Source organism: Panulirus ornatus, chromosome 56 (genome assembly GCF_036320965.1).
Source record: "Panulirus ornatus isolate Po-2019 chromosome 56, ASM3632096v1, whole genome shotgun sequence".
NCBI classification, from domain to species: domain Eukaryota; kingdom Metazoa; phylum Arthropoda; class Malacostraca; order Decapoda; family Palinuridae; genus Panulirus; species Panulirus ornatus.
In genome coordinates, this window is record NC_092279.1 from 30,817,737 (window position 1) to 30,840,171 (window position 22,435).

Sequence of the window (22,435 nt, forward strand, 5' to 3'; positions counted from 1 at the left end):
ACATATACATACCTATACATCTCAATGTATACATATATATACACACACACACATATACATATATACACATGTACATAATTCATACTGTCTGCCCTTATTCATTCCCATCGCCACCCTGCCACACATGAAATGACAACCCCCTCCCCCCGCATGTGCATCATGTAGCGCTAGGAAAAGACAACAAAGCCCACATTTGTTCACACTCAGTCTCTAGCTGTCATGTATAATGCACTGAAACCACAGCTCCCTTTCCACATCCAGGCCCCACAAAACTTTCCATGGTTTACCCTTAACGCTTTACATGCCCTGGTTCAATCCACTGACAGCACCTCGAACCCGGTATACCACATCGTTCCAATTCACTCTATTCCTTGCACACCTTTCACCCTTCTGCATGTTCAAGCCCCGATCAATCAAAATCTTTTTCACTCAATCTTTCCACCTCCAATTTGGTCTCCCACTTCTCCTCATTCCCTCCACTTCTGACACATATATTCTCTTTGTCAATCTTTCCTCACTCATTCTCTCCATGTAAACAAACCATTTCAAAACATCATCATCTTCTCTCTTAACCACACTCTTTTTATTACCACACACATCTCTTACCCTTTCATTACTTACTCGATCAAATCACCTCACACCACATATTGTCTTCAAACATCTCATTTCCAGCACATCCACCCTCCTCTGCACAACTCTATCTATAGCCCATGCCTCGCAACCATATAACATTGTTGAGACCACTATTCCTTCAAACATACCCATTTTTGCTTTCCGAGATAACATTCTCAATTTCCACACATTTTTCAAAGTTCCCAGAACTTTCACCCCCTCCGCCAACCTATGATTCACTTCCGCTTTCATGGTTCCATCCGCTGCCAAATGCACTCCCAGATATCTAAAACACTTCACTTCCTCCAGTTTTTCTCCTTTCAAACTTACCTCCCAATTGACTTGACCCTCAACCCTACTGTACCTAACAACCTTGCTCTTATTCACATTTACTCTCAGCTTTCTTCTTTAACACACTTTACCAAACTCAGTCACTAGCTTCTGCAGTTTCTCACCCGAATCAGCCACCGGCGCTGTATCATCAGCAAACAACAACTGACTCACTTCCCAAGCTCTCTCATCCACAACAGACTGCATACTTGCCCCTCTTACCAAAACTCTTGCATTCACCTCCCTAACAACCCCATCCATAAACAAATCAAACAACCATGGAGACATCACACACCCCTGCTGCAAACCAACATTCACTGAGAACCAATCACTTTCCTCTCTTCCTACATGTACAAATGCCTCAAATCCTCGATAAAAACTTTTCACTGGTTCTAACAACTTACCTCCCACACCATATATTCTTAATACCTTCCAAAGAGCATCTCTATCAACTCTTATCATACGCCTTCTTCTGATCCATAATTCTTTTTTTTTTTTTTTGCTTTGTCGCTGTCTCCCGCATTTGCGAGGTAGCGCAAGGAAACAGACGAAAGAAATGGCCCAACCCACCCCAATACACATGTATATACATACGTCCACACACGCAAACATACATAACTACACATCTTTCCATGGTTTACCCCAGACGCTTCACATGCCCTGATTCAATCCACTGACAGCACGTCAACCCCGGTATACCACATCGATCCAATTCACTCTATTCCTTGCCCTCCTTTCACCCTCCTGCATGTTCAGGCCCCGATCACACAAAATCTTTTTCACTCCATCTTTCCACCTCCAATTTGGTCTCCCACTTCTCCTCGTTCCCTCCACCTCCGACACATATATCCTCTTGGTCAATCTTTCCTCACTCATTCTCTCCTTGTGCCCAAACCATTTCAAAACACCCTCTTCTGCTCTCTCAACCACGCTCTTTTTATTTCCACACATCTCTCTTACCCTCACGTTACTTACTCGATCAAACCACCTCACACCACACATTGTCCTCAAACATCTCATTTCCAGCACATCCATCCTCCTGCGCACAACTCTATCCATAGCCCACGCCTCGCAACCATACAACATTGTTGGAACCACTATTCCTTCAAACATACCCATTTTTGCTTTCTGAGATAATGTTCTCGACTTCCACAAATTCTTCAAGGCTCCCAGGATTTTCGCCCCCTCCCCCACCCTATGATCCACTTCCGCTTCCATGGTTCCATCCGCTGCCAGATCCACTCCCAGATATCTAAAACACTTCACTTCCTCCAGTTTTTCTCCATTTAAACTTACCTCCCAATTGACTTGACCCTCAACCCTACTGTACCTAATAACCTTGCTCTTATTCACATTTACTCTTAACTTTCTTCTTTCACATACTTTACCAAACTCAGTCACCAGCTTCTGCAGTTTCTCACATGAATCAGCCACCAGCGCTGTATCATCAGTGAACAACAACTGACTCACTTCCCAAGCTCTCTCATCCCCAACAGATTTCATACTTCATGTTACATACAAATCCATTTGCTTTTCTAAGTATTTCTCATATACATTTTTTAAAGCAAACACCTGATCCACACATCCTCTACCACTTCTGAAACCACACTGCTCTTCCCCAATCTGATGCTCTGTACATGCCTTCACCCTCTCAATCAATACCCTCCCATATAATTTACCAGGAATACTCAACAAACTTATACCTCTGTAATTTAAGCACTCACTCTTATCCCCTTTGCCTTTGTACAATGGCACTATGCAAGCATTCTGCCAGTCCTCAGGCACCTCACCATGAGTCATACATATATCAAATAACCTTACCAACCAGTCAACAACACCGTCACCCACTTTTTTAATAAATTCCACTGCAATACCATCCAAACCTGCTGCCTTGCAGGCTTTCATCTTCTGTAAAGCTTTTACTACCTCTACTCTTACTAAATCATTCTCTCTAACCCTCTCACTTTGCACACCACCTCAACCAAAACACCCTATATCTGCCACTCTATCATCAAACACATTCAACAAACCTTCAAAATACTCACTCTATCTGCTTCTCACATTTGTCCCCCTTCACTGATGTTCTCATTTGTTCCCTTGTCTTACACACTTTATTTACCTCCTTCCAAAACATCTTCTTATTCTCCCTAAAATTTAATGATACTCTCTCACCCCAACTCTCATTTGCTCTCTTTTTTGCCTCTTGCACCTTTCTCGTGACCTGCCTCTTTCTTTTATACATCTCCCACTCATTTGCATTATTTCCCTGCAAAATTCGTCCAAATGTCTCCCTCTTCTCTTTCACTAATCATCTTACTTCTTCATCCCACCACTCACTACCCTTTCTAATATGCCCACCTCCCACACTTCTCATGCCACAAGCATCTTTTGCGCAAGCCATCATTGCTTCCCTAAATACATCCCATTCCTCCCACACTCTCCTTACGTCCTTTGTTCTCACTTTTTCCATTTTGTACTCAGTCTCTCCTGGTACTTCCTCACACAAGTCTCCTTCCCAAGCTCACTTACTCTCACCACTCTCTTCACCCTAACATTCTCTCTTCTTTTCTGAAAACCTCTACAAGTCTTCACCTTCGCCTCCACAAGATAATGATCAGACATCCCACCAGTTGCACCTCTCAGCATATGAACATCCAAAAGTTTCTCTTTCGCACGCCTATGAATTAACACGTAATCCAATAATGCTCTCTGGCCATCCCTCCTACTTACATACATATACTTATGTTTATCTCTCTTTTTAAACCAGGTATTCCCAATCACCAGTCCTTTTTCAGCATATATATCAACAAGCTCTTCACCATTTCCATTTACAACACTGAACACCCTACATACACCAATTATTCCCTCAACTGCCACATTACTCACCTATGGATTCAAATCACCCATCACTATAACCCGGTCTCGTGCATCAAAACTACTAACACGCTCACTCAGCTGCTCCCAAAAGACTTGCCTCTCATGATCTTTTGTCTCATGCCCAGGTGCATATGTACCTATTATCACCCCTCTCTCTCCATCCACTTTCAGTTTTACCCATATCAAACTAGAGTTTACTTTCTTACACTCTATCACATACTCCCACCACTCATGTTTCAGGAGTAGTGCTACTCCTTCCCTTGCTCTTGTCCTCTCACTAACCCCTGACTTTACTCCCAAGACATTCCCAAACCACTCTTCCTCTTTACCCTTGAGCTTCATTTCACTCAGAGCCAAAACATCCAGGTTCTTTTCCTGAAACACACTACCTATCTCTCCTTTTTTCTCATCTTGGTTACATCCACACACATTTAGACACCCCAATCTGAGCCTTCGAGGAGGATGAGTACTCCCCATGTGACTCCTCTATTCATTATACTTTCTCGCTGTCTCCCGCATGAGCGAGGTGGCACAAGGAAACAGATGAAAGAATGACCTAACCCACTCACATATACTTGCATTTCCATAAATGCCCACATATGCACATATATATACCTATACATTTCAACATATACATACATATACTTACACAGACATACACATATATACACATACTCATAACTGCTGCCTTCATCCATTCCTATCGCCACCCGGCCTCATATGAAATGGCACCTGCCTCCCCACTAAAATATAATGATACTCTCTCACCCCAACTCTCATTTGCCCTCTTTTCCACCTCTTGCACTTTTCTCTTGACCTCCTGCTGCTTTCTTTTATACATCTCCCAGTCTTTTGCACTACTTCCCTGCAAAAACTGTCGAAATGCCTCTCTTTTCTCTTTCACTAACAATCTTACTTCTTCATCCCTCCACTCATTACCCTTTCTAATCTGCCCACCTCCCACCTTTCCCATGTCAGATGCATCTTTTGTACAAGCCATCACTGCTTCCCTAAGTACATCCCATTCCTCCCCCACTCCCCTTACGTCATTTGCTCTCAACTTTTTCCATTCTGCACTCAATCTCTCCTCGTACTTCCTCACACAAGCTCACTTACTCTGATGATTGGAGGAATGCATGCATCATGCCATTGCCCAAAGCCAAAGGGGAGTGAGTGTTCAAATCACAGAGGCATAAGTTTGTTGAGTATTCCTGGGAAATTATATGGGAGGGTATTGATGGAAAGGGTAAAGGTATGTACAGAGAATCAGATTGGGGAAGAGCAGTGTGGTTTCAGAAGTGGTAGAGGATATGTGAATCAGGTGTTTGCTTTGAAGGAATGTATGTGAGAAATACTTAGAAAACAGATGGATTTGTATGTAGCATTTATGGACCTTGAGAAGGTATATGATAGAGTTGATAGGTATGCTTTGTGGAAGGTATTATGAGTATATGGTGTGGGAGGTAAGTTGCTAGAAGCAGTGAAAAGCTTTTATCAAGGATGTAAGGCATAAGTATGAGTAGGAAGAGAGGAAAGTGATTGGCTCCCAGTGAATGTTGGTTTGTGACGGGTGCGTGATGTCTCCATGGTTGTTTAATTTGTTCATGGATGGGGTTGTTAAGAAGGTGAATGCAAGAGTTTTGGAGAGAGGGGAAAGTATGCAGTCTGTTGTGGATGAGAGGGCTTAGAAAGTGAGTCAGTTGTTGTTCGCTGGCAATACAGCACTGGTGGCTGATTCGGGTCAGAAACTGCAGAAGTTGGTGACTGAGTTTGGTAAAGTGTGTGAAAGAAGGAAGCTGAGAGTACATGTGAATAAGAGCAAGGTTACTAGGTTCAGTCGGGTTGAGGGACAAGTTAATAGGGAGGTAAGCTTGAATGGAGAAAAACTGGAGGAAGCGAAGTGTTTTAGATATCTGGGAGTGGATTTAGCAGCGGATGGAACCATGGAAGTGGAAGTAAGTCATAGGGTGAGGGAGGGGGTGAAGGTTCTGGAAGCATTGAGGAATGTGTGGGAGGCAAGAACACTATCTCGGAGAGCAAAAATGGGTATGTTTGAAGGAATAGTGGTTCCAACAATGTTATATGGCTGCGAGGCATGGGATATAGATATGGTTGTGCAGAGGAGGGTGGATGTGTTGGAAATGAAATGTTTGAGGACAATAAGTGGTGTGAGGTGGTTTGATCAAGTAAGTAATGAAAGGGTAAGAGAGATGTGCAGTAATAAAAAGAGTGTGGTTGAGAGACAGAAGAGGGTGCATTGAAATGGTTTGGTCACGAGGAGAGAATGAGTGAGAAAAGAGGATATACGAGTCAGAGGTGGAGGGAATGAGGAGAGGTGGGAGACCAAATTGGAGGTGGAAGGATGGAGTGAAAAAAATTCTGAGCGATCGGGGCCTAAACATACAGGTGGGTGAAAGGCGTCCAAGGAATAGAGTGAATTAGAATGATGTGGTATACCGGGGTCAACATGCTGTCAATAGATTGAACCAGGGGATGTGAAGCTTGGATGTGGAAAGGGAGCTGTGGTTTCAGTGCATTACACATGACAGCTAGAGACCCAGTGTGAATGAATGCGGCATTTGTTGTCCTTTCCTAGTGCTACCTCAAGCACGCACAGGGGGAGGGGGTGCTGTTTCAGCTGTGGCAGGGTGGCGACAGGAATGAATGAAGGCAGCAAGTATGAATATGTACATGTGTATATATGTATATGTCTGTGCATGTATACGTATGTATACATTGAAATGTATAGGTATGTATATGTGCATGTGTGGGCATTTATGTATATGCATGTGTATGTGGGTGGGTTGGGCCATTCTTTCATCTGTTTCCTAGCGCTACCTTGCAAACATGCAAGACAGCGACTAAGTATAATAATAATAATAAATTAGGAATTATGACTCATATTTAGGGCACTGCACAACTAAAAGTATTTGTGAAGTCAACGGCATCTGTCTAGGGTGTGGGTTGGCTACAAGACTGAAGCCTCAAATGTTTGATTAATTCATATCAAATGAAATATTTTATCAGTGCTTTCATCCACATGTTTTAGTAATGGGTATATCAATGAAATATGGCATTGTTGTTAATAATCTTTATCACTTAGTCACGTTCTCAGTAAATACAAGGTGCCTCCCTTGAAGATGGACAGAGCTTCATTGAGTACATACACACTCATTATTTGTTACTTCCTTCATTCAACTGATAAAAAAAATCTATGCTGTTACTAAACTGATGTTTGCTAGATCTATGATAAAAACAAATTGTGGCCCTGATACTCAAAACATTCCTCTTAGCATCTCTACCCTCTTGCCATACAACCTCTTCAATGAACTAGCTTCACACAAGTCCTTATCTTCCAGCTAGCTTCACATGAGCACTCACCTCCCACATTCTCTTCCCTAATCTCGTCCATCCTTCTATACTTACAAGACAGATGATACCCCACTTTGTGTTCAGTCACAAAATTGGCACATCAAAGTAATGTACTGAAAATGTTGTGTTGATAAAGCAGTGATCTGTCACTCTACAGTTGAAATCCATGGAATTCTAATGAACCCTTCTGGGGGAAAGTGCATTTTCAAGTTAGTGCAAATGATGGCACTCGTAGGTTAAGAGTTTCTTGATCCCCTGGACGTGTTACGAGGTAGACACACTACAATAATTAACTCCAAAGAGCTGATGGACACATTCTTTTATACTAGACTATTTAAATTCATTTACACATTAAGGGTTAACACTTTTGCTATGTGTGTGGGATTTCCCTTTTTTTTATTATCTATTTATTTTGCTTTGTCGCTGTCTCCTGCGTTAGCGAGGTAGCGCAAGGAAACAGACGAAAGAATGGGATTCCCTTATGACGAATATAATCATGCAGTGACAGTCTGAGTAAAATAGTCTGGTATAAGTAAGAGTAAGTCACATGCAGTGCTGCTCTTAGCAATCTCTTCCCTCTTTTGTCTTCCCCCCTTGCTAAAACCTTTACAACAACAAGAGGCCGGTCTATAAACATTTCAGGAGCACTAATTAACTATTCCTTCTCCTACTTTCACTGCTTTGGCCCTAATTTTTTCTTTTTAGCCCGATAACAGCAGAAGATTTGGGCAGGACTGTCTGTGCCATGTCGGTTACTGTAGAAAAGTGACGTATGCTTGGGAAACTTACTGAGATTACAATAATTGCATTTTGCACACATAGTGTCTTTTCAAGCAAAAAGTGAATTTGTTAAGCAGTAGACTGACTAAAAATAGCACAAACAGTTTATAGTATGCTCTGTATTACCTCGGGCAATGTCACTCATATGAAATACCATAAAAAAGTTTAAAATTGTAATGCTAACTGAATAATGTATTCTTAAGGTTTCAATGAAAACGGCAAACCATCTAATATATTACTACGTTTAATGGCAAATGATTCTACTGACAACCAGGAACAATCCGCCTTCAATAAGGGTTATCCATGGAATAAAGGATTATATAATATTTTATGTGACGATGTCTTCTCCATCCAGCTTTATTTCTCATAAATGTTTTGTTTTTCATCCAGACTCAGGCTCTCAATAATAATCAACACCATCGTGTTTCCTCATGTTTGATTATGTTGCCTATGTTGATGGAAATGACGTCCCAAGGTTTGCAACATTATCATGCCTCTCTCACGAGAGGTCACATCTTTACACACTGTAGCAGGTTTTTTGAAGCTAACAACTGTTCTCCACTCAAGAAACAGACTAAAGGATTCAGCGGTCATCACCTGAGGACAGCATAGGTGCACTTAAAGTGTAAAATGGATATACACAATGAATAATTAGGAATCACAGCCTTCCTAAACTGGTTGCATTCATAATGTATGGTTAATATGAATGTTTAAGTCATTTGCATAAAATGATATGGATAACATGTAACCAGCAAATTTAACAATATTCCACAAACTTAAGTTGCAGAGTGATCAGCCTTCTGTGCCAACATTATAGTCATGCTATGACTTTGCTATATTATTACAATACTGGGCTCTGATTTCTTATGGTGCAATTCATTTCAGAATATTGAGTCTTACAACCTTCTTTAACCCATCATAGTTTGCAACAATTCACCATTGGCTCTCCTTTGCATTTATCAATATGGTAGATACTGCAGAGGGGACGTTTACTCATATGTAAATTTGTGCTGCTCCAAATATGACAAGCAGGTGTCAGTAAGAATGGTAAAGCACTTTTATTTTGATCACAAGTCATAGCTACCAACACTTATACATAAAAACATACTCAAACATGCATGCAGATTCTTCCATGCTCTCAAGCTCACATTTCAGATCCATACTTAGTGGCCAGTTCAGCCTCCGCCCATCTCAATTTCTTCTTGCAGACATTCGGGAACAGAGGCCATGTGCCTTAACACAAGTTCCAGCTTCCTCCTCAAGATTTCCTACTCCCTCTTGGCATGCAGTGATCCAATGTTCGTCTCTGTACTGGCTCCCACACACTAACAATATTTGCCCATATATTCTCAACAGGATTGAGATTTTTTGCTTAGCTTGGCCATTCGAGGAGTTCAATATTCCTCTGATCTTAGAATCAGTGTCTGGTGATCCTGGCCATGTGTGTATGGGGCAGTTGTGCTGCATAAAGATGATCCTTTACGGGTAGGGTAGAGTGTGGGTCCGCACTGAGCAGAGGATGACCAAGTATTTCTATATACTTGTCTGCAGTCAAATGTCCCTCAATGTCAACCAGCTCACTTATCCTGTGCAGGTAGATCCAGCCCCACACATTGACAGTGATAAGACCGCTTCTGGCCACCTCATGGATGTTGTAGCACACACAACTGTTTCAATTTTTTTCATGTTGATTACTCTGTTATTCAGTATACATCTTTTTCTTTCTTTCATACTATTCGCCATTTCCCGCATTAGCAAGGTAGCGTTGAGAACAGAGGACTGGGCCTTTGAGGGAATATCCTCACCTGGCACCCTTCTCTGTTCCCTCTTTTGGAAAATTAAAAAAAAAAAGCGAGAGGGGAGGATTTCCAGCCCCTATGATACATAAAAGAGAAAAACTAATAAACCGATGGACAATAAGTAGGAGGGACTTTTTGACTGGCATTTACTGCATGTTATAATATAACTTCTCCTGGAGCCAATACAGATGTAGAGAAGGGTAGGAACAGGACTGAAAACATAGGCAGTGCAATATTTTTAAAAGCAAACTAATGTTCTTAGTTGCCACAGGCATTACGTGGCGATAGAAAATATAACGTGGCGATAGAAAATGTAACTGATAATGTAATATCCTATAAGATGTAAGCAAAGGAATAAATGAATAATTGTGAAACCCTATAGTATTTTGTAGTCACTGCAATATATATCCTACTAATTTAGTCTTATCTTCCATTATTTCTGCACAGCAATGAACTTCCTTGATGATGATGAATGGAAAGACTGTTCAGCACTCCAAATGACACATGTCTGCATACTGTTGGGCAAAGCAAAGCCAGTGTTCTCTGTGTCTCTCACTGAGCTTTTCTTTGATAACAGGCGTCTGATGGTGTATGCCACTTCCTCACCATCCTTGGAGTAACGTCGAGTCTTAGCTGTCCCCTAATGGTAGCATTCGTGGGGGTTATGCTGCAGCTGCTCCATGCATAGCTTCATCCTGAGCTGGTGTAGTTTCTCTGGGGCATCCTGACTTTGGTATATCATCAAGATCTTCATCCCATTTCTTAACCATCTATACACTGTTGTGCAGGATATCTCTAGCTCCCACAATATTTCTGATGGCGTCAGGCCAGAGTCTCTCATGCCCACAATGCATACATGTTGAGCAATCTTCGTCGAGTACATTTTGACAATTGATGACAGGATGCGTAGAGCGAATGTTAGAAGACTGCCAACCGAAGGTCAAACAATGCCAAGGCTTCTAATATCATATGTTCGAAACATTAAATGAGATAAATGTTTCAATCCAAACCCCTGATGGAAGACACCAACTCCATGAATACTTTCACCTGTGTAGTGCCTTTACTATGAGTCATAATACCTAACATAAATCAACTGTGCATAATATTTAGATCTTATACTAAAGTTTTGCACAGGATACACATACATATAATTCACATCTACATAGATCATCCACACACAGAACCCTCCCCAATATGTGACTACATGGCAGTGATTGAGACTGCAATACATCGACTGATCACACTCTATGACACAAACGGTCCCCCTCCATTCATGACTTTTCACTACCATTTCATTGTTTACTATTAGAGTTGTTGCCAGAGGTTGCCAGTTGTGTTCAGGTTCTTTGTTTTGCAACTGTACATAATGGGGATAATATCACTATTATATTATTATACTTGATTGTCCTTTCCCGTGTTAGTGAGGTAATGATGGGAAAGAGACAAAGGAAGACCCATCCACTCACATACAACAGATACATATATGCACTTACACAAAAACACACATGCACATATATATATATATATATATATATATATATATATTTTTTTTTTTTTTTTATACTTTGTCGCTGTCTCCCGCGTTTGCGAGGTAGCGCAAGGAAACAGACGAAAGAAATGGCCCAACCCCCCCCCCCATACACATGTACATACACACGTCCACACACGCAAATATACATACCTACACAGCTTTCCATGGTTTACCCCAGACGCTTCACATGCCTTGCTTCAATCCACTGACAGCACGTCAACCCCTGTATACCACATGACTCCAATTCACTCTATTTCTTGCCCTCCTTTCACCCTCCTGCATGTTCAGGCCCCGATCACACAAAATCTTTTTCACTCCATCTTTCCACCTCCAATTTGGTCTCCCTCTTCTCCTCGTTCCCTCCACCTCCGACACATATATCCTCTTGGTCAATCTCTCCTCACTCATTCTCTCCATGTGCCCAAACCATTTCAAAACACCCTCTTCTGCTCTCTCAACCACGCTCTTTTTATTTCCACACATCTCTCTTACCCTTACGTTACTTACTCGATCAAACCACCTCACACCACACATTGTCCTCAAACATCTCATTTCCAGCACATCCATCCTCCTGCGCACATCTCTATCCATAGCCCACGCCTCGCAACCATACAGCATTGTTGGAACCACTATTCCCTCAAACATACCCATTTTTGCTTTCCGAGATAATGTTCTCGACTTCCACACATTTTTCAAGGCTCCCAAAATTTTCGCCCCCTCCCCCACCCTATGATCCACTTCCGCTTCCATGGTTCCATCCGCTGACAGATCCACTCCCAGATATCTAAAACACTTCACTTCCTCCAGTTTTTCTCCATTCAAACTCACCTCCCAATTGACTTGACCCTCACCCCTACTGTACCTAATAACCTTGCTCTTATTCACATTTACTCTCAACTTTCTTCTTCCACACACTTTACCAAACTCAGTCACCAGCTTCTGCAGTTTCTCACATGAATCAGCCACCAGCGCTGTATCATCAGCGAACAACAATTGACTCACTTCCCAAGCTCTCTCATCCCCAACAGACTTCATACTTGCCCCTCTTTCCAGGACTCTTGCATTTACCTCCTTTACAACCCCATCCATAAACAAATTAAACAACCATGGAGACATCACACACCCCTGCCGCAAACCTACATTCACTGAGAACCAATCACTTTCCTCTCTTCCTACACGTACACATGCCTTACATCCTCGATAAAAACTTTTCACTGCTTCTAACAACTTGCCTCCCACACCATATATTCTTAATACCTTCCACAGAGCATCTCTATCAACTCTATCATATGCCTTCTCCAGATCCATAAATGCTACATACAAATCCATTTGCTTTTCTAAGTATTTCTCACATACATTCTTCAAAGCAAACACCTGATCCACACATCCTCTACCACTTCTGAAACCGCACTGCTCTTCCCCAATCTGATGCTCTGTACATGCCTTCACCCTCTCAATCAATACCCTCCCATATAATTTACCAGGAATACTCAACAAACTTATACCTCTGTAATTTGAGCACTCACTCTTATCCCCTTTGCCTTTGTACAATGGCACTATGCACGCATTCCGCCAATCCTCAGGCACCTCACCATGAGTCATACATACATTAAATAACCTTACCAACCAGTCAACAATACAGTCACCCCCTTTCTTAATAAATTCCACTGCAATACCATCCAAACCTGCTGCCTTGCCGGCTTTCATCTTCCGCAAAGCTTTTACTACCTCTTCTCTGTTTACCAAATCATTTTCCCTATATATGTGTGTGTGTGTGTGTGCAGAAAGACATCCAAAGATTGTGGGGATAAAGCACAGAAAATGAAGACAATAGTCTGCCAGCAGGGGGGCAGCACACCCTCCCTTCAGCTCCAGCGAGTAACCAAACTGTTGTCGACCTCCTTTACCCCACCGTCCCCCTTCATCATTGGGATCATCTGCTGAGAAGAACCATCATAATGGAGAACCATCATTATGGAGTTGCACGGACTGTGATCCTTGCTGTGGTTATAAGAATGTTCTTCCGCCCACCAGTGATGCTACTACGTTTGTAAATCAAGAACCATTGCAACACAAACCTCGCCAGGTGGTAGAGTGTCCCGCAGTGTATCGAGACAGACTTCCCCAGAACTTTTTTAAAGGGGAAGTAAATGTTTATAGTTGTGTTACTGGAGTGATAGTTTTCATACATGGTGCTTTGACAAGAAAATAGTGAAATTGGAAAAAAAAATGTAGCTTAGACATTGAAGCTTATTGATACAGTGGTTAAATTGATGAGAACTACTATTGACATTTGTGTAAATAAATTATATATTTCCCTTTTCCATAGCCAGAGGTTGAACCATTATGCGACTCATTTTCTCATTTCATTTCAAGCTAGAAGTTTCAGTTTTCTAAATTATTTCTTACTTTTTTCATATGTATATATATGTATATGTGTGTGTGTGTGTATATGTGTGTGTGTATGTGTATGTATATATATATGTATATATGGATGGGGTTGTTAGGGAGGTGAATGCAAGAGTTTTGGAAAGAGGGGCAAGTATGAAGTCTGTTGGGGATGAGAGAGCTTGGGAAGTGAGTCAGTTGTTCGCCGATGATACAGTGCTGGTGGCTGATTCATGTGAGAAACTGCAGAAGCTGGTGACTGAGTTTGGTAAAGTGTGTGAAAGAAGAAAGTTAAGAGTAAATGTGAATAAGAGCAAGGTTATTAGGTACAGTAGGGTTGAGGGTCAAGTCAATTGGGAAGTAAGTTTGAATGGAGAAAAACTGGAGGAAGTAAAGTGTTTTAGATATCTGGGAGTGGATCTGGCAGCGGATGGAACCATGGAAGCGGAAGTGGATCATAGGGTGGGGGAGGGGGCGAAAATTCTGGGAGCCTTGAAGAATGTGTGGAAGTCGAGAACATTATCTCGGAAAGCAAAAATGGGTATGTTTGAAGGAATAGTGGTTCCAACAATGTTGTATGGTTGCGAGGCGTGGGCTATGGATAGAGTTGTACGCAGGAGGATGGATGTGCTGGAAATGAGATGTTTGAGGACAATGTGTGGTGTGAGGTGGTTCGATCGAGTAAGTAACGTAAGGGCAAGAGAGATGTGTGGAAATAAAAAGAGCGTGGTTGAGAGAGTAGAAGAGGGTGTTTTGAAATGGTTTGGGCACATGGATAGAATGAGTGAGGAAAGATTGACCAAGATGATATATGTGTCGGAGGTAGAGGGAACGAGGAGAAGTGGGAGACCAAATTGGAGGTGGAAAGATGGAGTGAAAAAGATTTTGTGTGATCAGGGCCTGAACATGCAGGAGGGTGAAAGGAGGGCAAGGAATAGAGTGAATTGGATCGATGTGGTATACCGGGGTTGACGTGCTGTCAGTGGATTGAATCAGGGCATGTGAAGCGTTTGGGGTAAACCATGGAAAGCTGTGTAGGTATGTATATTTGCGTGTGTGGACGTATGTATATACATGTGTATGGGGGTGGGTTGGGCCATTTCCTTCGTCTGTTTCCTTGCGCTACCTCGCAAACGCGGGAGACAGCGACAAAGCAAAAAAAAAAAAAAAAATATATATATATATATATATATATATATATATATATATATATATATATATATATATATATATATATTCTTTTCTTTCGAACTATTCGCCATTTCCCGCGTTAGCGAGGTAGCGTTAAGAACAGAGAACTGGGCCTTTTTTGGAATATCCTCACCTGGCTCCCTTCTCTGTTCCTTCTTTTGGAAAATTAAAAAAAATGAGAGGGGAGGATTTCCAGTCCCCCGCTCCCTCCCCTTTTAGTCGCCTTCTACAACACGCAGGGAATACGTGGGAAGTATTCTTTCTCCCCTATCCCCAGTTCAGTAAAAAAAAAACTATGACTACCCACATACAATCACTTATGCCTGAAAGTAAGGTTAGGGAATAACTTTCTAAAATCAGACAGGCAGCCTAACATAAATGCTGGAAGGATAACATCATAAAAATCTTTTGCTCTATTAAACAAAGATTTACATTTCATCTATTCTGATATGGCTATACAGGTGTTACAAACAAATAAAGAAAAGAAAACTGGCAGTTATTCTTAAAGTTGCAGAGAAAGATGGAGTTATCACAGGAACAGAACAGCAGAAATAGGAAACTCTAAAAGGAAAGCTTGTGCCTGCTCTCTCTCTCCCACATAAGTGAGGTCGCATCAGGAACAGAAGGTTGAACCTTCCAAGTAATGACCTCAATTTGAAATGAGGGTTAGTTGCTGAAAATTAAAATCAATCTTCAACAGGGAAGCATCCTCCATTAACATCAGAACTTTATGGAAATCAGCACAGAGAAAACTTTATTCAATTAATGAGCTTAGAGCAACTCAAACATAAAATATGCTTTAAATCCAATAAATTTTCTATGCAGAAAAAATTAGCATTATTTAGTCCTGAGAGTGAATAAAAAGGGAAGTCCTGAAAGGCCACAGAGGTATAAAGTAGGAGGAGTGAAAGAATGCATTTAAAAGAGCAATCAAAATCCACATGAAAACCTGTCAAGTCGGAAAGAACATGACAAGAAATATTAGCAAAGAACAAGGCAAGCAATAAAAGGAAGCTATGGAAACTTAACAGTGAAGTTGACAAAATGCTCAAAACATGGTCAGTATCTTGATCTATGCTTAGAAAATAACACAAAAAGTTGCTAATTGTTAAAACCATCATCATGAGAAAAGATCTGAAACATGAAAATACCTTTTTTCAGGTCACTAAAAATTTCCCAAGAAACTGGTAAAGGAACAATTTCAATAGTCCCTACTGAGAGAAATTGGCCAAAACTTCTATGCAAGAAAAATCAACAAAAAACTTTAACTATATGATGTTTGTGAAATTCTAAGCTCATTCTTTTTCTTCTAGGTTGTTAAAGCCACCTCACTAAATCTTCATATTATATAAATACACATCTGTGGTTTTCTGTTGAAAAATGTAAGAAAAATGTTAAGTCTGAATTAGATCTCATCGATCCTAAATGTCAAATGTAAAGTACTTTAAAACAAACATTTTCAAATAAGCTTAAAAGATATCAAATAAGGTGCACCATACTCAATTTTAGCATAAAGTATATTCATGTGAAGATAGCAATGACCGCTTAATTCGTATTCAGAGATAGTGAAAAAGCCTTATCCAGATTTCAAACACTGGCATAAAATAATCCTGAAAAGATGAGGAAAAAATATAAAGAGATAAAGTAAAATGATGTGCACAGCTTAAGGAATTTCAATTCATGCATGAGCAAGATTACTCCTTTTATTCATAAGATAGAATTAGGATAAGAAATGAAAGCGCACAGATGCTTTTCTATAGAACGAAGGATGCCCAAGAGTCACAAATACACTTTTCCTGTGGAAGTCACCAAAAATGGCAACAACAGAAAATACAGCTAATGTAACTGCCTAAACATGGCAAAGCTATCCACATATATTGCTAGTTCAGAATTCAGAAGGGATTCAAAGTAAAATCCTACAAGAGGCAATCATCCATCATTCTGGCTGCTCCTTTTCCTTCAAGAGTCAAGGAATTTTCAAACCAAAACAGGACTGCAAAACTAAATATCCAATTTCATGTTACACAATAAGAGCACCTTCAAAGACACTTTGCCAAAAGAAAGGGCAAGAGCATAGCACCCATGGCAAATGCCACTTATTTCACAATACACTTATTTCACAATATATATATATATATATATATATATATATATATTCTTTTTTTTTCTTTCATACTATTCGCCATTTCCCGCATTAGCGAGGTAGCGTTAAGAACAGAGGACTGGGCCTTTTAGGGAATATCCTCACCAGGCCCCCTTCTCTGTTCCTTCTTTTGGAAAATAAAAAAGAAAAAAAAATTGAGAGGGGAGGATTTCCAGCCCCCCGCTCCCTTCCCTTTTAGTCGCCTTCTACGACACGCAGGGAATACGTGGGAAGTATTCTTTCTCCCCTATCCCCAGGGATATATATATATATATATATATTTATATATATATATATATATATATTTTTTTTTTCTTTTTTTTTTTTTACACTTTGTCGCTGTCTCCCGCGTTTGCGAGGTAGCGCAAGGAAACAGACGAAAGAAATGGCCCAACCCCCCCCATACACATGTATATACATACGTCCACACACGCAAATATACATACCTACACAGCTTTCCATGGTTTACCCCAGACGCTTCACATGCCTTGATTCAATCCACTGACAGCACGTCAACCCCGGTATACCACATCGCTCCAATTCACTCTGTTCCTTGCCCTCCTTTCACCCTCCTGCATGTTCAGGCCCCGATCACACAAAATCTTTTTCACTCCATCTTTCCACCTCCAATTTGGTCTCTCTCTTCTCCTTGTTCCCTCCACCTCCGACACATATATCCTCTTGGTCAATCTTTCCTCACTCATCCTCTCCATGTGCCCAAACCACTTCAAAACACCCTCTTCTGCTCTCTCAACCACGCTCTTTTTATTTCCACACATCTCTCTTACCCTTACGTTACTCACTCGATCAAACCATCTCACACCACACATTGTCCTCAAACATCTCATTTCCAGCACATCCATCCTCCTGCGCACAACTCTATCCATAGCCCACGCCTCGCAACCATACAACATTGTTGGAACCACTATTCCTTCAAACATACCCATTTTTGCTTTCCGAGATAATGTTCTCAACTTCCACACATTCTTCAAGGCCCCCAGAATTTTCGCCCCCTCCCCCACCCTATGATCCACTTCCGCTTCCATGGTTCCATCCGCTGCCAGATCCACTCCCAGATATCTAAAACACTTCACTTCCTCCAGTTTTTCTCCATTCAAACTCACCTCCCAATTGACTTGACCCTCAACCCTACTGTACCTAATAACCTTGCTCTTATTCACATTTACTCTTAACTTTCTTCTTCCACACACTTTACCAAACTCAGTCACCAGCTTCTGCAGTTTCACAAATGAATCAGCCACCAGCGCTGTATCATCAGCGAACAACAACTGACTCACTTCCCAAGCTCTCTCATCCCCAACAGACTTCATACTTGCCCCTCTTTCCAAAACTCTTGCATTTACCTCCCTAACAACCCCATCCATAAACAAATTAAACAACCATGGAGACATCACACACCCCTGCCGCAAACCTACATTCACTGAGAACCAATCACTTTCCTCTCTTCCTACACGTACACATGCCTTACATCCTCGATAAAAACTTTTCACTGCTTCTAACAACTTTCCTCCCACACCATATATTCTTAATACCTTCCACAGAGCATCTCTATCAACTCTATCATATGCCTTCTCCAGATCCATAAATGCTACATACAAATCCATTTGCTTTTCTAAGTATATATATATCTTCTTTTCTTTCTTTCATACTATTCGCCATTTCCCGCATTAGCAAGGTAGCGTTAAGAACAGAGGACTGGGCCTTTGAGGGAATATCCTCATCTGGCCCCCAGGGGATAGGGGTGAAAGAATACTTCCCACGCATTCCTCGCGTGTCGTAGAAAGCGACTAGAGGGGACGGGAGCGGGGGGCCAGAAATCCTCCCCACCTTGTATTTTTTTAACTTTCTAAAATGGGAAACAGAAGAAGGAGTCACGCGGGGAGTGCTCATCCTCCTCGAAGGCTCAGACTGGGGTGTCTAAATGTGTGTGGATGTAACCAATATGTGAAAAAAGGAGAGATAGGTAGTATGTTTGAGGAAAGGAACCTGGATGTTTTGGCTCTGAGTGAAACGAAGCTCAAGGGTAAAGGGGAAGAGTGGTTTGGGAATGTCTTGGGAGTAAAGTCAGGGGTTAGTGAGAGGACAAGAGCAAGGGAAGGAGTAGCAGTACTCCTGAAACAGGAGTTGTGGGAGTATGTGATAGAATGTAAGAAAGTAAATTCTCAATTAATATGGGTAAAACTGAAAGTTGATGGAGAGAGATGGGTGATTATTGATGCATATGCACCTGGGCATGAGAAGAAAGATCATGAGAGGCAAGTGTTTTGGGAGCAGCTGAATGAGTGTGTTAGTGGTTTTGATGCATGAGACTGGGTTATAGTGATGGGTGATTTGAATGTCAATGTGAGTAATGTGGCAGTTGAGGGAATATTTGGTATACATAGGGCGTTCAGTGTTGTAAATGGAAATGGTGAAGAGCTTGTAGATTTATGTGCTGAAAAAGGACTGGTGATTGGGAATACCTGGTTTAAAAAGCGAGATATACATAAGTATACGTATGTAAGTAGGAGAGATGGCCAGAGAGCGTTATTGGATTACGTGTTAATTGACAGGCGCGCGAAAGAGAGACTTTTGGATGTTAATGTGCTGAGAGGTGCAACTGGAGGGATGTCTGATCATTATCTTGTGGAGGCTAAGGTGAAGATTTGTATGGGTTTTCAGAAAAGAAGAGTGAATATTGGGGTGAAGAGGGTGGTGAGAGTAAGCGAGCTTGGGAAGGAGACTTGTGTGAGGAAGTACCAGGAGAGACTGAGTACAGAATGGAAAAAGGTGAGAACAATGGAAGTAAGGGGAGTGGGGGAGGAATGGGATGTATTTAGGGAATCAGTGATGGATTGCGCAATAGATGCTTGTGGCATGAGAAGAGTGGGAGGTGGGTTGATTAGAAAGGGTAGTGAGTGGTGGGATGAAGAAGTAAGATTATTAGTGAAAGAGAAGAGAGAGGCATTTGGACAATTTTTGCAGGGAAAAATGCAATTGAGTGGGAGATGTATAAAAGAAAGAGACAGGAGGTCAAGAGAAAGGTGCAAGAGGTGAAAAAGAGGGCAAATGAGAGTTGGGGTGAGAGAGTATCATTAAATTTTAGGGAGAATAAAAAGGTGTTCTGGAAGGAGGTAAATAAAGTGCGTAAGACAAGGGAGCAAATGGGAACTTCAGTGAAGGGCGCAAATGGGGAGGTGATAACAAGTAGTGGTGATGTGAGAAGGAGATGGAGTGAGTATTTTGAAGGTTTGTTGAATGTGTTTGATGATAGAGTGGCAGATATAGGGTGTTTTGGTCGAGGTGGTGTGCAAAGTGAAAGGGTTAGGGAAAATGATTTGGTAAACAGAGAAGAGGTAGTAAAAGCTTTGCGGAAGATGAAAGCCGGCAAGGCAGCAGGTTTGGACGGTATTGCAGTGGATTTTATTAAAAAAGGGGGTGACTGTATTATTGGCTGGTTGGTAAGGTTATTTAATGTATGTATGACTCATGGTGAGGTGCCTGAGGATTGGCGGAATGCGTGCATAGTGCCATTGTACAAAGGCAAAGGGGATAAGAGTGAGTGCTCAAATTACAGAGGTATGAGTTTGTTGAGTATTCCTGGTAAATTATATGGGAGGATATTGATTGAGAGGGTGAAGGCATGTACAGAGCATCAGATTGGGGAAGAGCAGTGTGGTTTCAGAACTGGTAGAGGATGTTTGGATCAGGTGTTTGCTTTGAAGAATGTATGTGAGAAATACTTAGAAAAGCAAATGGATTTGTATGTAGCATTTATGGATCTGGAGAAGGCATATGATAGAGTTGATAGAGATGCTCTGTGGAAGGTATTAGAATATATGGTGTGGGAGGCAAGTTGTTAGAAGCAGTGAAAAGTTTTTATCGAGGATGTAAGGCATGTGTACGTGTAGGAAGAGAGGAAAGTGATTGGTTCTCAGTGAATGTAGGTTTGCGGCAGGGGTGTGTGATGTCTCCATGGTCGTTTAATTTGTTTATGGATGGGGTTGTTAGGGAGGTGAATGCAAGAGTTTTGGAAAGAGGGGCAAGTATGAAGTCTGTTGGGGATGAGAGTGCTTGGGAAGTGAGTCAGTTGTTGTTCACTGATGATACAGCGCTGGTGGCTGATTCATGTGAGAAACTGCAGAAGCTGGTGACTGAGTTTGGTAAAGTGTGTGAAAGAAGAAAGTTAAGAGTAAATGTGAATAAGAGCAAGGTTATTAGGTACAGTAGGGTTGAGGGTCAAGTCAATTGGGAGGTAAGTTTGAATGGAGAAAAACTGGAGGAAGTAGTGTTTTAGATATCTGGGAGTGGATCTGGCAGCGGATGGAACCACGGAAGCGGAAGTGGATCATAGGGTGGGGGAGGGGGCGAAAATCCTGGGAGCCTTGAAGAATGTGTGGAAGTCGAGAACATTATCTCGGAAAGCAAAAATGGGTATGTTTGAAGGAATAGTGGTTCCAACAATGTTGTATGGTTGAGAGGCGTGGGCTATGGATAGAGTTGTGCACAGGAGGATGGATGTGCTGGAAATGAGATGTTTGAGGACAATGTGTGGTGTGAGGTGGTTTGATCGAGTAAGTAACGTAAGGGTAAGAGAGATGTGTGGAAATAAAAAGAGCGTGGTTGAGAGAGCAGAAGAGGGTGTTTTGAAATGGTTTGGGCACATGGAGAGAATGAGTGAGGAAAGATTGACCAAGAGGATGTATGTGTCGGAGGTGGAGGGAACGAGAAGTGGGAGACCAAATTGGAGGTGGAAAGATGGAGTGAAAAAGATTTTGTGTGATCGGGGCCTGAACATGCAGGAGGGTGAAAGGAGGGCAAGGAATAGAGTGAATTGGATCGATGTGGTATACCGGGGACGTGCTGTCAGTGGATTGAATCAGGGCATGTGAAGCGTCTGGGGTAAACCATGGAAAGCTGTGTAGGTATGTATATACATGTGTATGGGAGTGAGTTGGGCCATTTCTTTCGTCTGTTTCCTTGTGCTACCTCGCAAACGCGGGAGACAGCAGCAAAAAAAAAAAAATATATATATATATATTTCTTTTCTTTTAAACTATTCGCCATTTCCCGCGTTAGCGAGGTAGCGTTAAGAACAGAGGACTGGGCCTTTTTTGGAATATCCTCACCTGGCCCCCCTCTGTTCCTTCTTTTGGAGAAAAAAAAAAAAAAACTTTTGGACCCCTCCATAACCTCTATCTGACCCTGAACACATGTTTCAGCTTAGAGACTCATTAATAAAGGAAATTATAAGGAGCCTAAAACAATGGGTCAGCTTGGACACTTATTAATGCAGGAAATTATGATGGGTATAAAACAAGTTTCCATTTCCTAATAAACAAGTTTGGCTGGCCTCACTTCTGGGCCATTTGGAAATCATTACTAAACTACCAAGATGAAACAAAACTAACT

General features: G+C 41.5%; 1 protein-coding gene across 4 annotated transcripts in view; it reads right to left on the bottom strand.

Moving 5' to 3' along the window:
- The window catches only part of LOC139766048 (uncharacterized), a 191,185-nt gene that overhangs the window by 130,703 nt on the left and 38,047 nt on the right, over window positions 1-22,435 (bottom strand). The gene's annotated exons all lie outside the window — the stretch shown is intronic.